The sequence below is a fragment of the Chrysemys picta genome, chromosome 7, assembly GCF_011386835.1.
Source record: "Chrysemys picta bellii isolate R12L10 chromosome 7, ASM1138683v2, whole genome shotgun sequence".
NCBI classification, from domain to species: Eukaryota; Metazoa; Chordata; order Testudines; family Emydidae; genus Chrysemys; species Chrysemys picta.
In genome coordinates this window covers 27928149-27944016 of record NC_088797.1, presented here as the reverse complement: position 1 = coordinate 27944016, position 15868 = coordinate 27928149, and the positions used below count along the sequence as shown (strand labels likewise).

Below are 15868 nucleotides of genomic sequence, written 5' to 3'. Positions count from 1 at the left end.
CTAGTGGAAAAAGATGAAATGTTGTAAGGGGGAGGTATTGTTTTAATGAAGACATTCTAAAGGAATGTTTATGTACTTTAAAGCTGAGTTTTAAAAAGAGACTGCTGTTGCTATAACAGAGATTTCTAACCTGGGTTGCAATGTGAAAAGTGTATCATGTACAGCAGAGTATATCTAGGATTAAAAATAATTTACTACAGTTGTGTTTTATTGTTTGTCATAAATCTATATTAATAATTTTTAAATTGCAATGTAATTGCAAGAATATATTTTATAATAGTATTTGTAATTCGTATTGTATCCAGTATTAATATTGGATTGCATCGGACTAATTCCATTGTTTATATTGAATAGTACTTTTAACATTTATGATACATTTGAAAAGCTGGAAGAGTTCATAGGTCCTGACTGTGTGGTCTTTGCACACTCAAAATCCTCATGGGAGATTTGGGTGTGTAAAAAAACAAACAAAAACCCCCAAACAATAGCAACAACACAGGATTGGACCCAAACTAGTAAACAGATAATGTGGGATTATTTTTGTGTGGAAAATCTGGGTTAATGCATAGCCTTACATGAATGAAGACCTTTGTTCAGGTTATAATTTGTAATCGTGTTTATTTTACTATAGATGATAATTCTTATACATTGACTCATTTTGTGCATTTTTTGTTTACCAAGGGTACAAGATTAAACAAATATAGACAATAAAAACACTGGCAAAAGGCAGACTAATTCAGGTCAATGTGAAGAACAATTTATGCAGCTGAATATCTGAGCCAATCAACAATCTGTTTTTTCTCTGAGAAATTCAGGGCAGAAAACTCCATAGCTGTCAATCCATCAGAAGGTCTCTGTTAATAACTAATTTCATAAAGCATCACATGAAAAGGGTAAAATATTTGTGTGAGAGGCTAATAATTTTATAGTTTGGTGGGTTTTTAAGCAATAGTTTTTACAAAAGCTGAACTCAGATCTTTCTAACCTAATTTTATAATGGGTTAACATTTAGGATTAAAGTGTGTGCTTATTCCTTTCTTGCTTTCCAGCTTTTTAAACTCATATAGCCATATTGTTTTAAGCAGAAATAAATTATAGTCTTTAAAACAGAGATTCATATTCATTTTTTAGCATTTTAGAGAGGCTTTTTTTGGACTCCTTTAATATACATCAACAAATTCTACATCTTGATCACTCTCCTATTCACATTCTGCTCTGTGTTATATTGATGTAAATTCTGAGTAACTCTAGAGCAGAATTTAATCTAGTGTTTTTATTTTGACAGCATTTTTTTGATACCGGGTCAGAGTAAGTCAGATAAAAGGGAAGGCACATATTTTATCTGTATTATATATATGATCAAATAAAATGAATAGATTGGAATCAAAGTGGATTGGCTGTTTCCATGGTGGTAGCTGTATATCATGAAATGGACTGACTGACATGTCTTTTTCTGTGGAATCCTGCATCTATGGACTCAGTATAGCCCAGTATAGCCCGATTTCTCCTCTAAATGTGGGTGGAGGCAAAGTACAGGAGCTGCACGTAGGTATCTTCCTGGAAATCCTCTAGGCTCACACGAGAACCTATCATGAAGGTTGGCTACTGCCCGTCAGCCCCTTCCTGACCCTTGGACCCTGAACTCATTGATGTGAGATAGGGGGAGTTCTGTGGTATTATGGAAGAAGTAGAGCTTATGTTATAGAACTGTTATTGTCCTCTTCTTCAACTATGTCTGAGTTCCACCAGCTTCTGTTCCTCTTTGCTCATGTTAGTCTGTGTTTGGTCAATGACTGTCCTAATATCTCATAGGCTTTCAGATTATCTATAAACTTTAATTTATAAATGCAGTTAAAAACAAAATAAACAATTACACACATCACTAAAAAAAGCAGTCATTTAAAATGTAAGGAAATTGTAAAGGTGGAAATTTTATAGCTCTAAATTTGTATAACATTTTAAAATAGAGAACTGTGTTGTCAGCTGATGTAAATCGGTGTTGCTCCATTGATTAAAATGAATTGACACCAGCTCAGAATTTGGGCCATAATTGTTACATTTGCAATATTTATATACATAAAAACGTAAGCATATCAAACATATGCTTATGGTTATGAAGTTGAAAACCTAGATAGGGAGCACTGCTCGAAGATGGGGAAAACATAGGTGGGGCAGTGGTCAATGGGGAACTGGAAAAGGAGTCTGTCCCAGATGAGCAGTAGGGCCTTGGGAGGATCTCCCATCCTGCACATCTTAGGCGTACTCAGGAGAGGTGTTTTTCTCCTGCAAACTTTGGGAAATCTGCAGCAGAGCCTTCTATCCACTTTAGACATGCAGAATAGACGTTCTGTAATAGAAGAGCTCCCTTCCTGTGGCTTTCCAAGACCCAGTTGGGTGGTCCAGGAGACAAATTCTGAGAGTAAATCCTTGCTTATAGCTCAATCAGTGAAGTATTAGATCACACAACTGGCTGAGCTATTGGTGAGTCCCTTTGATGAAGAATGCTTTTTCAGTTCTCTATTGCTGACTTAACTTGCAAAAATATATTGTGCAACTCATTCTCCATTGAAAACAGTAAACAAAATCAATTATACATCACAATATTCATTATAAAATACATTTTATGACAAATTAATTTGATTACAAATATATGAAAGACGTCACAGGGCAAATAGAAATGGATATGACTAACAGTATTAATGGCTCAAATATATGTACATTAATAAACTTTAAAAATAGCTCATGTCTTAGATTTTGGAAGTGAGTCAAGTGAGTCAATTTTCAACTCTCAAACTTCAGGAAGTTATTTTCTAGAGGGATTTGCACCATTTTTATTGTAACAATGCAGTAATTTAAGAAAAAATTAATATGGACAAGGCCTAAGGATGAGAGGGTTGTTCATTATCTGTGCACATTCAGTTACTTGTGTCTGCTGAGAGAGCCATCAAAGGTGTCAGTGGTGGTGATTATGGTTTTTGTGATATGGCCACCTGTCTACTATGAAATAAATTGTAAAGAACTAACATTCAGTAAATCAAAAGGAAGAAGGGAAGGTTGTTGTGTAGTGTTAGAAGCTCTAAGCCCAGCACACTCCCCTTCTTGCTGTTGGGAATGGATAGCTCAGGTTCTTTCTCCTTACACTGTGGGGATCTTATGTATCCAATCTTATGTATCTCCTTGGTTGATAGATGTCTAGTAAACATAAATTTCCTGTCCATGGCTGCTGTGATGAGTTCAGTGTGCTCCTCTGTGTGTATTGCTCTCTTTATCCTCTCTTTTTCTTGTCTCCTGAGTGGGAAAGAGGAGGCTTTTGCCCTCTCTTCTCTTTCCCTAGCTATAGGGACTGGGAAGGCAGTATGACCATCTTCTTCCACTAGGGTTCTCTTGATGGTACTTCCTCTCCCTTTAGCTATTGATACTTCACTGCCTACCAGGCCTGGAGGACATAGAAGAAAGAAGGGAGCAATGTGTTTCAGGCAAAGCAGGCAGTGGAGAATTAAATTGTCAGGTAGGGCTGTGCTTGGCTGCTCACCAATCTGACAGTCTTGGATTGAGCAGGTACATGCATGTTTGAGCCTTTTTGAAATTTTTTCCTTCCTCTGACTGAGCCGCTTTGATGTATGCCAGTGCGGGAAGTCTCCTCTACCTGAATGGAGCAATGTGCTCATGGTTGTCTGAACTGCTTGAAATGTATTGCAGACCATTCTTACAATGACAAATGCTATTCTTGAAAACTAGTTATTGAACCAAATCATGAAGTCTTTGTTATGTTTTTAAATAATCCTCACTCAATGAAAACTCCCACTGACTGAGCAGAAACTGGAAACCTAACATTCAGTTTGGGCTCAGTTCTTCCAGTTGATACAAGAAATCCCTATTGACTTCTGTGGGAATCATTACTATCCCGTAGCAGGAACACTGGGCCGATACATTCTGGGATGGACTATTTGAGCATAAGCTCACTACTCCATTCAGACTTTTAAATGATTTCTTTCTCCTTCCCTCTGGTATTTCAGGTGCTTTGAGTCTATATGCATCCGAAGAAGTGGGCTGTAGTCCACGAAAGCTTATGCTCTAATAAATTTGTTAGTCTCTAAGGTGCCACAAGTACTCCTGTTCTTCTTTTTGCGGATACAGACTAACATGGCTGCTACTCTGAAACCTGTTCCAAGTATCTGAATCAGCTCTTCTTTTAGCACTGTCTCCTGTCAGTGGCTGCTATGAGGCACTGTTTCTGGCCAGATGGATTTCCTCCCTGTATTTTTCTTTTGTTTCTTTCTTTTCTCTTCTCTTTTCAGTTTTGCTGCCCTTCTGTGTTATGCTATTTCCCTTCATGTCTCTTTCTTTGTGCTTACCACCCCAGTTCTTCTCTTCTTGATATCTGTTGTCTCTGCCCTATCACTTTCCTCTATTTTTCCTCTTCTTCCCCTTTGTTTGCCTTCTCCTCCTGTCTTCCTTGCTCTACCTCACTCAGTTTCTCTTCTTTTATTTCCTCCTTTACACTACCCCACTGCATCATCTCCTTTTCCCCCTTTCTGCTTACCCCTGCTTTGTCTTCTCTCCCCACCTTGTGTTCCCCCTGTGGTATGGGAACTTTCCTTATCTTGCTTGGGCAGTGCTTCTCTCTGATTAGTGTGCTCTGCTTCTCCCTCTGAAATGTGCTGGCAGGCTGGTGTAAATAAGTCTGCATTTTTGCCACTGAGCAGGGATTCCTATGAGGCTCTTCTTGTTGTTTTTTCCTAGGAATAAGATAGGAATAATAAACATGGACCTGTACTGAACCAGTCAATACTATGTACAAGGAATCTGGACTTTGCTTATACTGGGCTGGATGGCCCCTCTTGTGTTTAAACCCCACACATTGTTTCATTGGTGGGATTGATGTCTCCAGGGAATAGGCTGTGAGGCTCAATCAAGAATCTCAAGGATTGTTAGGACTTCACATGGACTATAGCAGATCACCAAGTGCTAGAGCCATCTGCACAGAGGCCCTCATACGTGTTCATTAACTCTGTGTCCCTGGCAGCTCTGGCCACAGCTGCCTCTGGGGATCCTCTTAAAAGGAGCGGGCTCTACAGGAAAGATAATGCCTCCCCAGCCTGTGTTGCTTTTTTGGGAGAATCCCCATTAGAACTGAAGAAAGGACAGCATACATCCCCTGTCTTGCAGTGCTCTTGGCACAGCCAGTCATACCCCCAGCCTGCCCATCCCTGCCACCCTAACAGGGCTGGAGGAGCCAGAGTGGATGACACTGCCATGGAAATGGCTCAGTCACCTTCCTATTGTTTGTGTGAGAGAAAGGAGGTCCCCTCCTTGGGCAGATCTAGGAGGCACAGTCAGTCCCCCATAGGCAAGCCCATTCCACTAGTGTGATGTTGAAATGTCAACTACACAGTACATTCCAGGGCACTGTTTTGGAATGCAGAAGACTACACTTTGTAGACCTAATCGAACTTGTGACCAAGAGGTGTCAGTCCTGGATCCCAATAGGACCAAGAGGTTCCATAGCCATATCTCATTAGTAATCTCACAAGTCATTCAATCCCCGGGCCAGATGATAAATTAATATACTCATTGAAAAATACATTTACCTTGCACCAGTTTATTGAAATCCTATATCCACAATGAACTTCTAATAAAAGTCTGAAACTAATCAGTATATACCATTATTAATTTTTAAAGCATTCTTGTAAAAAAAGCCTGTGAAGATGCATTTGTTTAATGGCTAAATTTTTCTGTTATTTTTAAGAATTGAACACCATATATTTATTGTCTTTGCTATACTTGTCCTTTTGGTTCTAAGGTCTCTGTGCTCTACCCCACCCTCATCCGCCTGTGCTCCAGATCATATACATTTTTTATCTTTTTGTTTCAATATGTCCCACATTCAGATTCTCAGGCCTTGGCTACACTTACCAGCTAGTTCGACGGCTGGAAATCGAAGTTCTGGGTTCGACTTATCGCGTCTAGTCTGGACGCGATAAGTCGAACCCGGAAGTGCTTGCCGTCGACTGCGGTACTCCAGCTCGGCGAGAGGAGTACCGCGGAGTCGACGGGGGAGCCTGCCTGCCCAGTGTGGACCAAGGTAAGTTCGAACTAAGGTACTTCGACTTCAGCTACGTTATTCACGTAGCTGAAGTTGCGTACCTTAGTTCGAATTAGGGGGGTAGTGTAGACCAAGCCTCAGTTCAAGCATACTCTTTAGAATCATAGAATCATAGAATATCAGGGTTGGAAGGGACCTCAGGAGGTCATCTAGTCCAACCCCCTGCTCAAAGCAGGACCAATTCCCAACTAAATCATCCCAGCCAGGGCTTTGTCAAGCCGGGCCTTAAAAACCTCCAAGGAAGGAGATTCCACCACCTCCCTAGGTAACGCATTCCAGTGCTTCACCACCCTCCTAGTGAAATAGTGTTTTCTAATATCCAACCTAGACCTCCCCCACTGCAACTTGAGACCATTGCTCCTTGTTCTGTCATCTGCCACCACTGAGAACAGCCGAGCCCCATCCTCTTTGGAACCCCCCTTCAGGTAGTTGAAAGCAGCTATCAAATCCCCCCTCATTCTTCTCTTCTGGAGACTGAACAATCCCAGTTCCCTCAGCCTCTCCTCATAAGTCATGTGCTCCAGACCCCTAATCATTTTTGTTGCCCTCAGCTGGACTCTTTCCAATTTTTCCACATCCTTCTTGTAGTGTGGGGCCTAAAACTGGACCCAGTACTCCAGATGAGGCCTCACCAATGTCACATTCCTCGATCTGCTGGCAATGCCCCTACTTATACAGCCCAAAATGCCGTTAGTCTTCTTGACAACAAGAGCACACTGTTGACTCATATCCAGCTTCTCGTCCACTTTGACCCCTAGGTCCTTTTCTGCAGAACTGCTACCTAGCCATTCGGTCCCTAGTCTGTAGCAGTGCATGGGATTCTTCCGTCCTAAGTGCAGGACTCTGCACTTGTCCTTGTTGAACCTCATCAGGTTTTTTTTGGCCCAATCCTCTAATTTGTCTAGGTCCCTCTGTATCCGATCCCTACCCTCCAGTGTATCTACCACGCCTCCCAGTTTAGTGTCATCTGCAAACTTGCTGAGAGTGCAGTCCACACCATCCTCCAGATCATTAATAAAGATATTAAACAAAACCGGCCCCAGGACCGACCCTTAGGGCACTCCACTTGAAACCGGCTGCCAACTAGACATGGAGCCATTGATCACTACCCATTGAGCCCGACGATCTAGCCAGCTTTCTATCCACTTTATAGTCCATTCATCCAGCCCATACTTCTTTAACTTGGCGGCAAGAATACTGTGGGAAACCGTATCAAAAGCTTTGCTAAAGTCAAGGAATAACACATCCACTGCTTTCCCCTCATCCACAGAGCCAGTTATTTCATCATAGAAGGCAACTAGGTTAGTCAGGCACGACTCCCCCTTGGTGAATCCATGCTGACTGTTCCTGATCACTTTCCTCTCCTCTAAGTGTTTCATAATTGATTCCTTGAGGACGTGCTCCATGATTTTTCCAGTGACTGAGGTGAGGCTGACTGGCCTGTAGTTCCCTGGATCCTCCTTCTTCCCTTTTTTAAAGAGTTAGTGCAATCTACAGCATAAAAGCCAGACAACTAATCAGTATGCAGGAAAGGCAAGGATTGATTGGATTCTACTGGAAATAATATCAGCTACTTAGCAAACAGATAAACATGTCAGAGAAATTAAAACTTTATTTATTGTATCTAATCCTTCAATAACTTAGCCAAAGTGTAAAATACAGGTAGTGTAGCTGTTGACTAATGCTCTTTTTAATAAAGAAAAATCTCAATATGTTTAAGTTGAAAAAGCATTCAAAATATAAGATATAATTGTTCCTGATATACCACCTGAAATTCAATATCAATGACAATTAAAGTAAGTGAAAATGTATTTATAGCTTACTCTATGAGTAAACAAAAGGGTTTGAGAGAAAGTCAGTAGTTTAGTTTTGAAAACTAAATGATCGGAAATGTCTTTTTTTCCTTTAAAAACAAGCTTAACGTCAAGTAGGCTTTGAAATCTCTCCTCGTTACTTTTTTTGTGTGTGGTTGAGATAGTTTTGATAAGTTTTTTGTTGTGGTTATCTTTTCAGTGCATTGATTACTCTGTCGTCTTTTCTGACATAAGCAAAACATGCAATAGCTGTTTGATTGACAGAGCAACCTGACTTCCTTTTCTAAAAGCAATGATAAAAATGCCATTTGATAGTTATAAACAGGGACAATATGCATCAGTAAGTAACCTTTTGCAAAGCTATAAGGACTCCTCAGTAGGAGGCATTTCTGCAAGGGGACTATTTAAAAAAAAAGTTTGATGTGTATGTAGTTTAATGTGCACGCATTATGTAAAATATATATAACCCAAGATTATCAAATCATTTTACAGAACATATGCAAACAATGTAATTTGTCAATTTACCAGCCAATGTTAATGCAGGTAAACCTGACATAAACACTAGTTCATATAGCTTTACTCCCTGAGAAAACAGTGATTTCAATTGCTGCATAAATAAAATGTTCTTAAACTGTGGTTCTGAAGCATTTTCCCACCCCAGAGGTTTTTGTAAACTGGAAAATTCTATCACATTTCCATTTGCCTATGTCATGTTAAGATTGGATTGCAATTTATTCAGTGTGGGGCTACTCTGTAAAACCTCTCCAAAACTTGAGTTGGTGCCGAACATGGCTATCTATTTGTTAAAGAATGTTTCTTGCAAGGAGCACATTACTCTCAAGTTCAGTGATCAGCACTAGATTGAAATATTTTCCAGGTGCAACAGAGAGTGCCGTGTTTATTAAAACCTTGTATAGTTGGTATCTGGTGTGGGATTTTCATAAGCATTCAATATTGGTCTAACTCTGTTCCTACTGAATTCAGTGGATGGTTTTTCCAATGACTTCCAGGAGAGCAGAGTTAAGCGAGTGATGAGTTTTTCTGAAAATCCTACCCCATGTTACCTCAGAAATTGATAATGAGGTAGTTGAGGTTGCTTAATTTATTTATTTAATGCCGCATAGTGTCCATATCAACAGTGCTTAGGTCCTGTGCATTTATTATTAAAAATATAAAAATGGTTAGCTCAAAACTCACAAATAGTTCTACCCTTCACCTAACCTAAGGCAAACTAACCAAAAACAAATTAAAAAAATCAGAATAGAAACAAAAACACAGTAATATTGAACTCAAAGATGATTGAGCCTAAAAGCTTTGCAGCATCAGCTGAAATTCATGCTGCTTGGGCTCTGATGGACAGTCAAGGCAAGCAAGTGTAACACTGACAAACTCTGGTCATCACTGAACATGGGGCCTCTGGAGCTTAGTGCATGGGACTCTACCACATGAGCTAAAAGCCAACTGGCTTTTAGCTAAGCCTGTAGAACAGGCTCATTTAGCTCTCGCTAAGTGGTCTCAGTGCCACTAGATGGGACAGAACACCACGCCCAGGAGGTCTGTGGGTTACACAAGCTCCAAATGCGAGTGCTTTCAGCTGAGTATGTCTTGCCACTGACTTCCTAAACTAAAGCAATGTAGCTAGCTCCAGATACCAACAGTGGAAATGACCTAAACTCTTGGGGCATGAAATAGAAAAGGAAGAGATTTCACAACAACTGAGGGTCAAACCAGATAGTGTTTTAAAGATTGCCACTAATGCCTTGAATTGCACCTGGAACTGAATAGGAAGTCAGCTAGTGCATTGTACAGATCGTAGGTGTCCTGTTTTCATGTTAACTCATCCCACCCAGAAGACAGGTTCCTGGGTTCTGCACAGATAAGGCTTGAGGAGGCTTCCCAAGAGTAGAACCAAATAGAGTGTGTTGTAGTAATCCAGCTTGGATGATCTAATTGCTGTATGACTTGGCTTCCATAACACAGACAATTTTTATAATGGAAATGTTACTAAAATACATGAAATATTCCCCAAAACACATTTTATTGTTACCAGAGAGGAAATTTATTTTACTAGCTAAAGAAAGAGGGAGATCTTTCCTCTATTCAATAGATAACTTTGAATAAGGGTAGTTAAGGAACACTATGGAGTAGTGCAATGGGAGGAAGGATGGTCCAGTGGGTAAAGTGTTAGCTTGGGACTTGAGGATTCAATTCCTTGCTTTGCTATAGTCTTCCTGTGTGACCTTGGACAAGTCACTTAGCCTCTCCCCCATTTGTAATATGGGGATAATAGTATTTCCCTACCTCTGAGAGGTGGTGTGAGGATAAACACATTAAAGATCTTGATGTGCTCAGATACCATGGTAATGGGACCATGTAAGTATCTTAGATAGATGTATAGTATGAGCTCTTTAAACTTAACCGACTGCTTCTCATATTGCTCTTAATGAGAAGGGTTTGGCTGGTTGGGTGCTGAACCTCACAAATTCAGCATTCAGTGCATTATCAGAGGCTTCATTTCAGTTTTTCAAGATGCAAAATGTTTTGGCAGCAAATTTTGGTGAAGTGAAAATGACTAGTAGTGGCAATATAAAAACAGAAGGAACAGCCACAGTTCCCATAGTGACCCAGCAACAACAGTGACATCTAGGTAAACAGCAGCAGGCAAGTAAATTTGGGAGAATTAATGTTAGAAGTCTCAGAAGACGCAGTCAGCTTTCATACGGTGTTTACTCTGCATTTGAAATGTTAATCCAGTACTTGCTACTCTGCAGGATGAAAGCCCCAGAATGTGTAGTGGGGAGTTTAGCCACTTGCCTAGAGAGGTGTTATGCCCAGGAAGCCAGAACAGACATCTCTGGCCATTGGCAGTCAACATTCCATTCAGCAGAAATTGGCATTTCGGTTAACAAAAATAGCATGTTGTTTTGGGTGTTTGCAAATATGCTCAAGCGAACTGTCCAGCTGGTTGGGAATGGTACCACAGAAGGCTGTTTCAGCAAGATCACATGACACACAGATGACATTTGGTATTTATAGAAGCCCTTGTGGCAATAATACTATTGATCTGACAAAATCATTTTACATATGTATTAGGTTACTTTATTCTTTTAACATATACAATCTCAAACAGATGAGTGTGATTTCAAATCCTTGGTCCTTACTCATAGGAACATAAGAGTGGCCATACTGGGTCAGATCAATGATCCATCTAGCCCAGTATCCTGTCTCTGAGAGTGGCCAGTGCCAGGTGCGTCACAGGGAATGAACAGAACCGAGTAATATCATGTGATCCATCCCTTGTCGTCCAGTCTCAGGTTCTGGGGGTCTCGGACAGCAGAACTCACCACAAGCAGCAGTTTTGCTTGTTGAAGCCCTGTTGACAGTGTTTCTCTCCCCAGTGGGATCTTCAGAGAGGAGACTCCCCTTGAAGGCAACAAACTCTTCAGGAGCTTGCCAGCCTTAGGAAATCATTTAAGAACTTACTGAGTGGAGCTTTCTGACAGATCTTAGGTTGTGGCAATAGTCCTGAAGATCACTCTACTGGATGGTCCATACAGCGGTGACATAATTGTGTCTCCATACAGGAACTCATGGGATGGCTGAACAGGCCAAACCCTAGTTACCAGTGGAACTTCAGGGATTCCGAAAACAGGATTAGATCAGTCAGCCAAACATACACATGACTAACCAAAAGCACAGTCAGTTTTGCCTGAATAAGGCATTTGTCTTAGTAAAGACTTAGATCCTGATTTAGCATTTTGTGATGGATGGATTGCGGACTACTCCAGTGAGACTCAACATGGTTGTAGCAGTCTGTCTATGTACTGCACAGTGCAGGTTCAAAACCTAAATAGCATTTGGACATGTGTGAATAGTTGGGGCAATGAAAGATTCATTATCATCTCCTTTTTCCAACATTAAAGTGGGCAGGGCTGAGATTATGAGCAGAGTCCATCCATGTCTGTTTTGAGCTGCCATTTGAGCCTGGTGAGGTATCATCTGGGTAGTATTATATATTGTGTTATACCACTGTCTCCTTGGATGTCCACAGCTTCTCTCTCCATGCACTCTTCCATAGAGAACAATTTTAGGCAATTCGTATAGGGTCATTGTATCAACATGGGCAAACCATTGCAGTTGACACCTTTTGATTATTCTAGTCACGCACTGTCATTTCTTAGCCTGTTTAGCCTTGTCATACCTAGGATATGATGCAGGCACCTCAGTTCAAATAGTTTGCAGCTTTTGCTCCAGATGCTTTGTTAGTCCCAAGTTTCAGAACCATAAATTAATGCGGGTACAATGGACAATATATATAATCTGATTTTAGCTGTCATGGACATTGATTTAAGGTTCGAAATACTGTATTTTTATTCAGACCCACAAGCATTCTTTTGGCAGTAGTTAACTACTTATTGATGTCATCGTAGATCACAGTGGAGCCCAATACTGGGACATAAATGCCTAAGTCTAAGGGTTAGGTGCTGAAGTACCTTTGTGGATCTTGGTCATAGTCTCATATTTGTGTTCCTAATTGAAAAGGTTGGTGTACTAATATGAAGGTCATTCCTCTCCACATGCTAGTGGCCTGAGTCTCTGTTGCCCTGCATCTTTTGTCATCATATATACTTGCGCAAAATATGTGTAAAAACACTATTTCAGGCTGTGGGATGAGTGGAGAATTCACATTTAGGAATGTTTTACACCTACTTTGCACAGATGTTATTGACAGCACCCAATCTGCAAGACAATGGAGAATCAGTCCCCCGGTGTTCCAGTCATGGAATAAATAGGGTATTATGTCTGCTGGCTTCAGTTCATGTCCTTTATTAAGAATTTAATGCAAAAACTCTGCATACCCACTATATTTTAATCACTCAGATGAACTTGTTAGTCTAGCATGGATCTGAATATTAAGGAGGATAGGCACCTAGCATCTTTTTTTGCCAAATTTTTAAACATAAAAGATATCTGATTCACACTGTTAATGAGGCTGTTTCAGAAGGCAACAGAAAGAGCACAACAGCTAGGAAGGCTAATAGAGACCGAGTTTGGAAGAGCAACTACAGAGAAACCCTAGTTTTGATGTTCTTATGTATCTTGCTTTAAGAGATAATCAAGGAAGGTCCCTTGCAAATTAGCTGCCATGGGATTAACTTAATCCATTTTTGAAGCAAAGATATATCTGTCTTGGATTGTTCTGCCTTGAATGTACTTTGTTGAGTTCCAGGACAAATATATTGCATAAAGATTAACAGGTGATTCTCACGGCATGTCACTAGCTGTGTGTTGTGAATGAAGCAGATCTTTTGTAGGGTTAAATAATATGTGATGCAGGCACTTCAGATTTGCCTTTTCTAAACTTTATGCAAGAGATGAGGAAACAAAATATGAATGTTAGTAGATGGCCTCTGGGCAGATTAGTCACTAGGAACAAGTTAAGAAAATGATAGGTGTTAGGTTGGTCTGAGGATATGTGGGAGGACATGAATGATAAAGAGATGGATTAAGGCATCTCTATTTTCGCTTAAAGACTCCTATACAGTAGTTGTTTTAATGGTTAAATAAGTGCTAGTTTCTGTAGGTTGCTAAGGATGCAGCAATCGTCTTCAAAAGCATCTGCAAATATGTACAAATGTGTTTAATGCTAAGGAATACTGTTACAAATGCAACAAATATTATTGTCTATTTTGTGTATGTGTGTCTGTGCACTTTGAAAAACTCTCTCTATTTAGCCTATATCAGTGGTCCCCAGCGCAATGCCCGTGGGCACCATGGCACCCGCCGGTGCATTTATGTGCGCCCACCTACTGACAAGGGAGTGCTTCCGCTGGACAACTCGCCGCCGAGGAGCGCGGCCGCCGAACAACCAGCTGCCGAAATGCCACCAACAAGCGGCAACACCAAGAAGCGTCGCTGTCGAAATGCCGTTGCTTCTCAGCAGCATTTTGGCGGCGACACTTCTTGATGACGCCCATTCTAGGCGGCGACGCTTCTCGATGATGCCGCTTCTCGGCGGCATTTCAGCAGCTGGTCGTCTGGCACCCGCCACGCTCTTCTGGGAACATGAATATGCTATTGTAACAGGAAGGTTGGGGACCACTGGCCTATATAGATGGTTTCTTGGGGCAAGGTGGTGACACTGAAGAATTGATCAGTGGCCCATGCATCAGAAGCCATTTACATGACCAATGCAGTATACTTTATGGATGGCAAGATTTTGCTTTTACAAATGCTAATCTAAATTCCCTCTCTTTATTTTTTTAATAACACAGTATCTTTGTTTCTGTTTGCATGCTGTAACTTGCAAAAGTAGTAACTGTGAAAAGTGCTCTTGATTGTGTCTCCAGTTTTGCTTTTACAGCAGAATAGGGCAGATTTAGTACTCAGAGTCAAAAGGAATTTGAATTCCCTTCAATAAGGAACAATTATGTTTTATATCCTGACAATTCATTGCTTGGATTTGGGTTTTTTATACTTTTTCCAAGATTAATATTTAAAAATTTAAGCTCTAGTTATAAATTAAGGAGGAGTGAGAAACAGACAGTCATGTGTGTCCAAGTGCATGCTAGAGGATAATATGGATAAAATCTAGTTATTAGACTAGATAATCAGGGGTTATAGATATGTAAGGAACATTTTTCAGTATAAACTCTTTCCTTATACATGCAGGAAAAAAAAAAAATAAGAAAAAGAAAAAAGAAAGAAAAAAAAGAAAAAGAAAGAAATGGTCTAAATCCATACAAATATTTTTAACTAAAGAGGTGAAGATAGTAAAAAAAAAAAAATCAGTTGTGTGTGGCCATTTTACAGCATGTATATGAAAATATGAATTTTTGTATTTTTGTCTTGATTTTTTATCATTATGAAATTTCAAACAATTGATTGTTAAGGGACAAGGTCTGGCCCTTGATTATACAGGCGTAAGGGTTATGTAAGCCATTAACTACCACATCAAGCAGCTCCGACAGGGTGTCCAATCTTCAACAGGTTGGTCTAGGTCCTCATTGAAATGAGCTCTCTCCATTCTAGGTGTCACTTTGCTTTTCATCTCTCTGTTCTGTGCTGAGGTCAGGGAGACTACCAAGCCCTGAGTCTTCTGTGACACCTATGGAGGTATCATGGGGGGTGGGGAGAGAGAGAGCCAGGAGTGGAGTTTTTGAACTGGAGTCCCCATCCCTCCAAAATACCCGTTATCTCTTGGGGAGTGGTGAGGTGTGGCTTGCCTTGTTGGGGGTGTGTGTGTTTGGATTTTTCTTTGTATGGGTTCAATCCCTCACCCAATTGACTATCCTAATATTTCCTAAGGTGAGCATGGCCTCTTGATTGGCCCAATCTGTTCTCACTCAGTGTCACGGAGTGCCCGGGCGATGCTCTGGAACTGCTCCCCACAAAGCCAGTTAGGACTTTGGGGAGCCTCCTCTCCCTTGGAGCAGACTGTCTTCAGGGCAAGAAGCTCACATGTCGTCACCTCCTGGGTCTCTCCTTGGAGCATTCAGCATATGCTCCTCCGTGCGCTTCCCACAGCGAGTCCGCCCAGGTGGGGTCCTGGGGAAGCCAGAGGGTCCTGCACCCCCCCCCCCACTTCGCAGTCAGACGTGACTCTTAGCCAGCCAGTAAAACAGAGGTTTATTAGATGACAGGAACTTGGTCTAAAACAGAGCTTGTAGGTACAAAGAACCGGACCCCTCAGCCGGATCCATCCTGGGGTCCTGCGAGCCAGACACCCCAGTCTTCTGCCAAGTATCAGGGGGTAGCCGTGTTAGTCTGTATCTACAAAAACAACAAGGAGTCTGGTGGCACCTTAAAGACTAACAGATTTATTTGGGCATAAGCTTTCGTGAGTTAAAACCTCACTTCTTCGGATGCAGTCTTCTGCCCTCACTCCTAGTCCTCAGCCAGCTCCAAACTGAAACCCCCTCCAGCCTCTCCTTCTCTGGGCTTTGTC

The 15868-nt window shown here is 41.0% G+C and overlaps 1 protein-coding gene across 13 annotated transcripts in view; it reads left to right on the top strand.

The window, feature by feature from the left end:
- Positions 1 to 15868, top strand: part of CACNA1D (calcium voltage-gated channel subunit alpha1 D) — a 392778-nt gene that overhangs the window by 80884 nt on the left and 296026 nt on the right. The gene's annotated exons all lie outside the window — the stretch shown is intronic.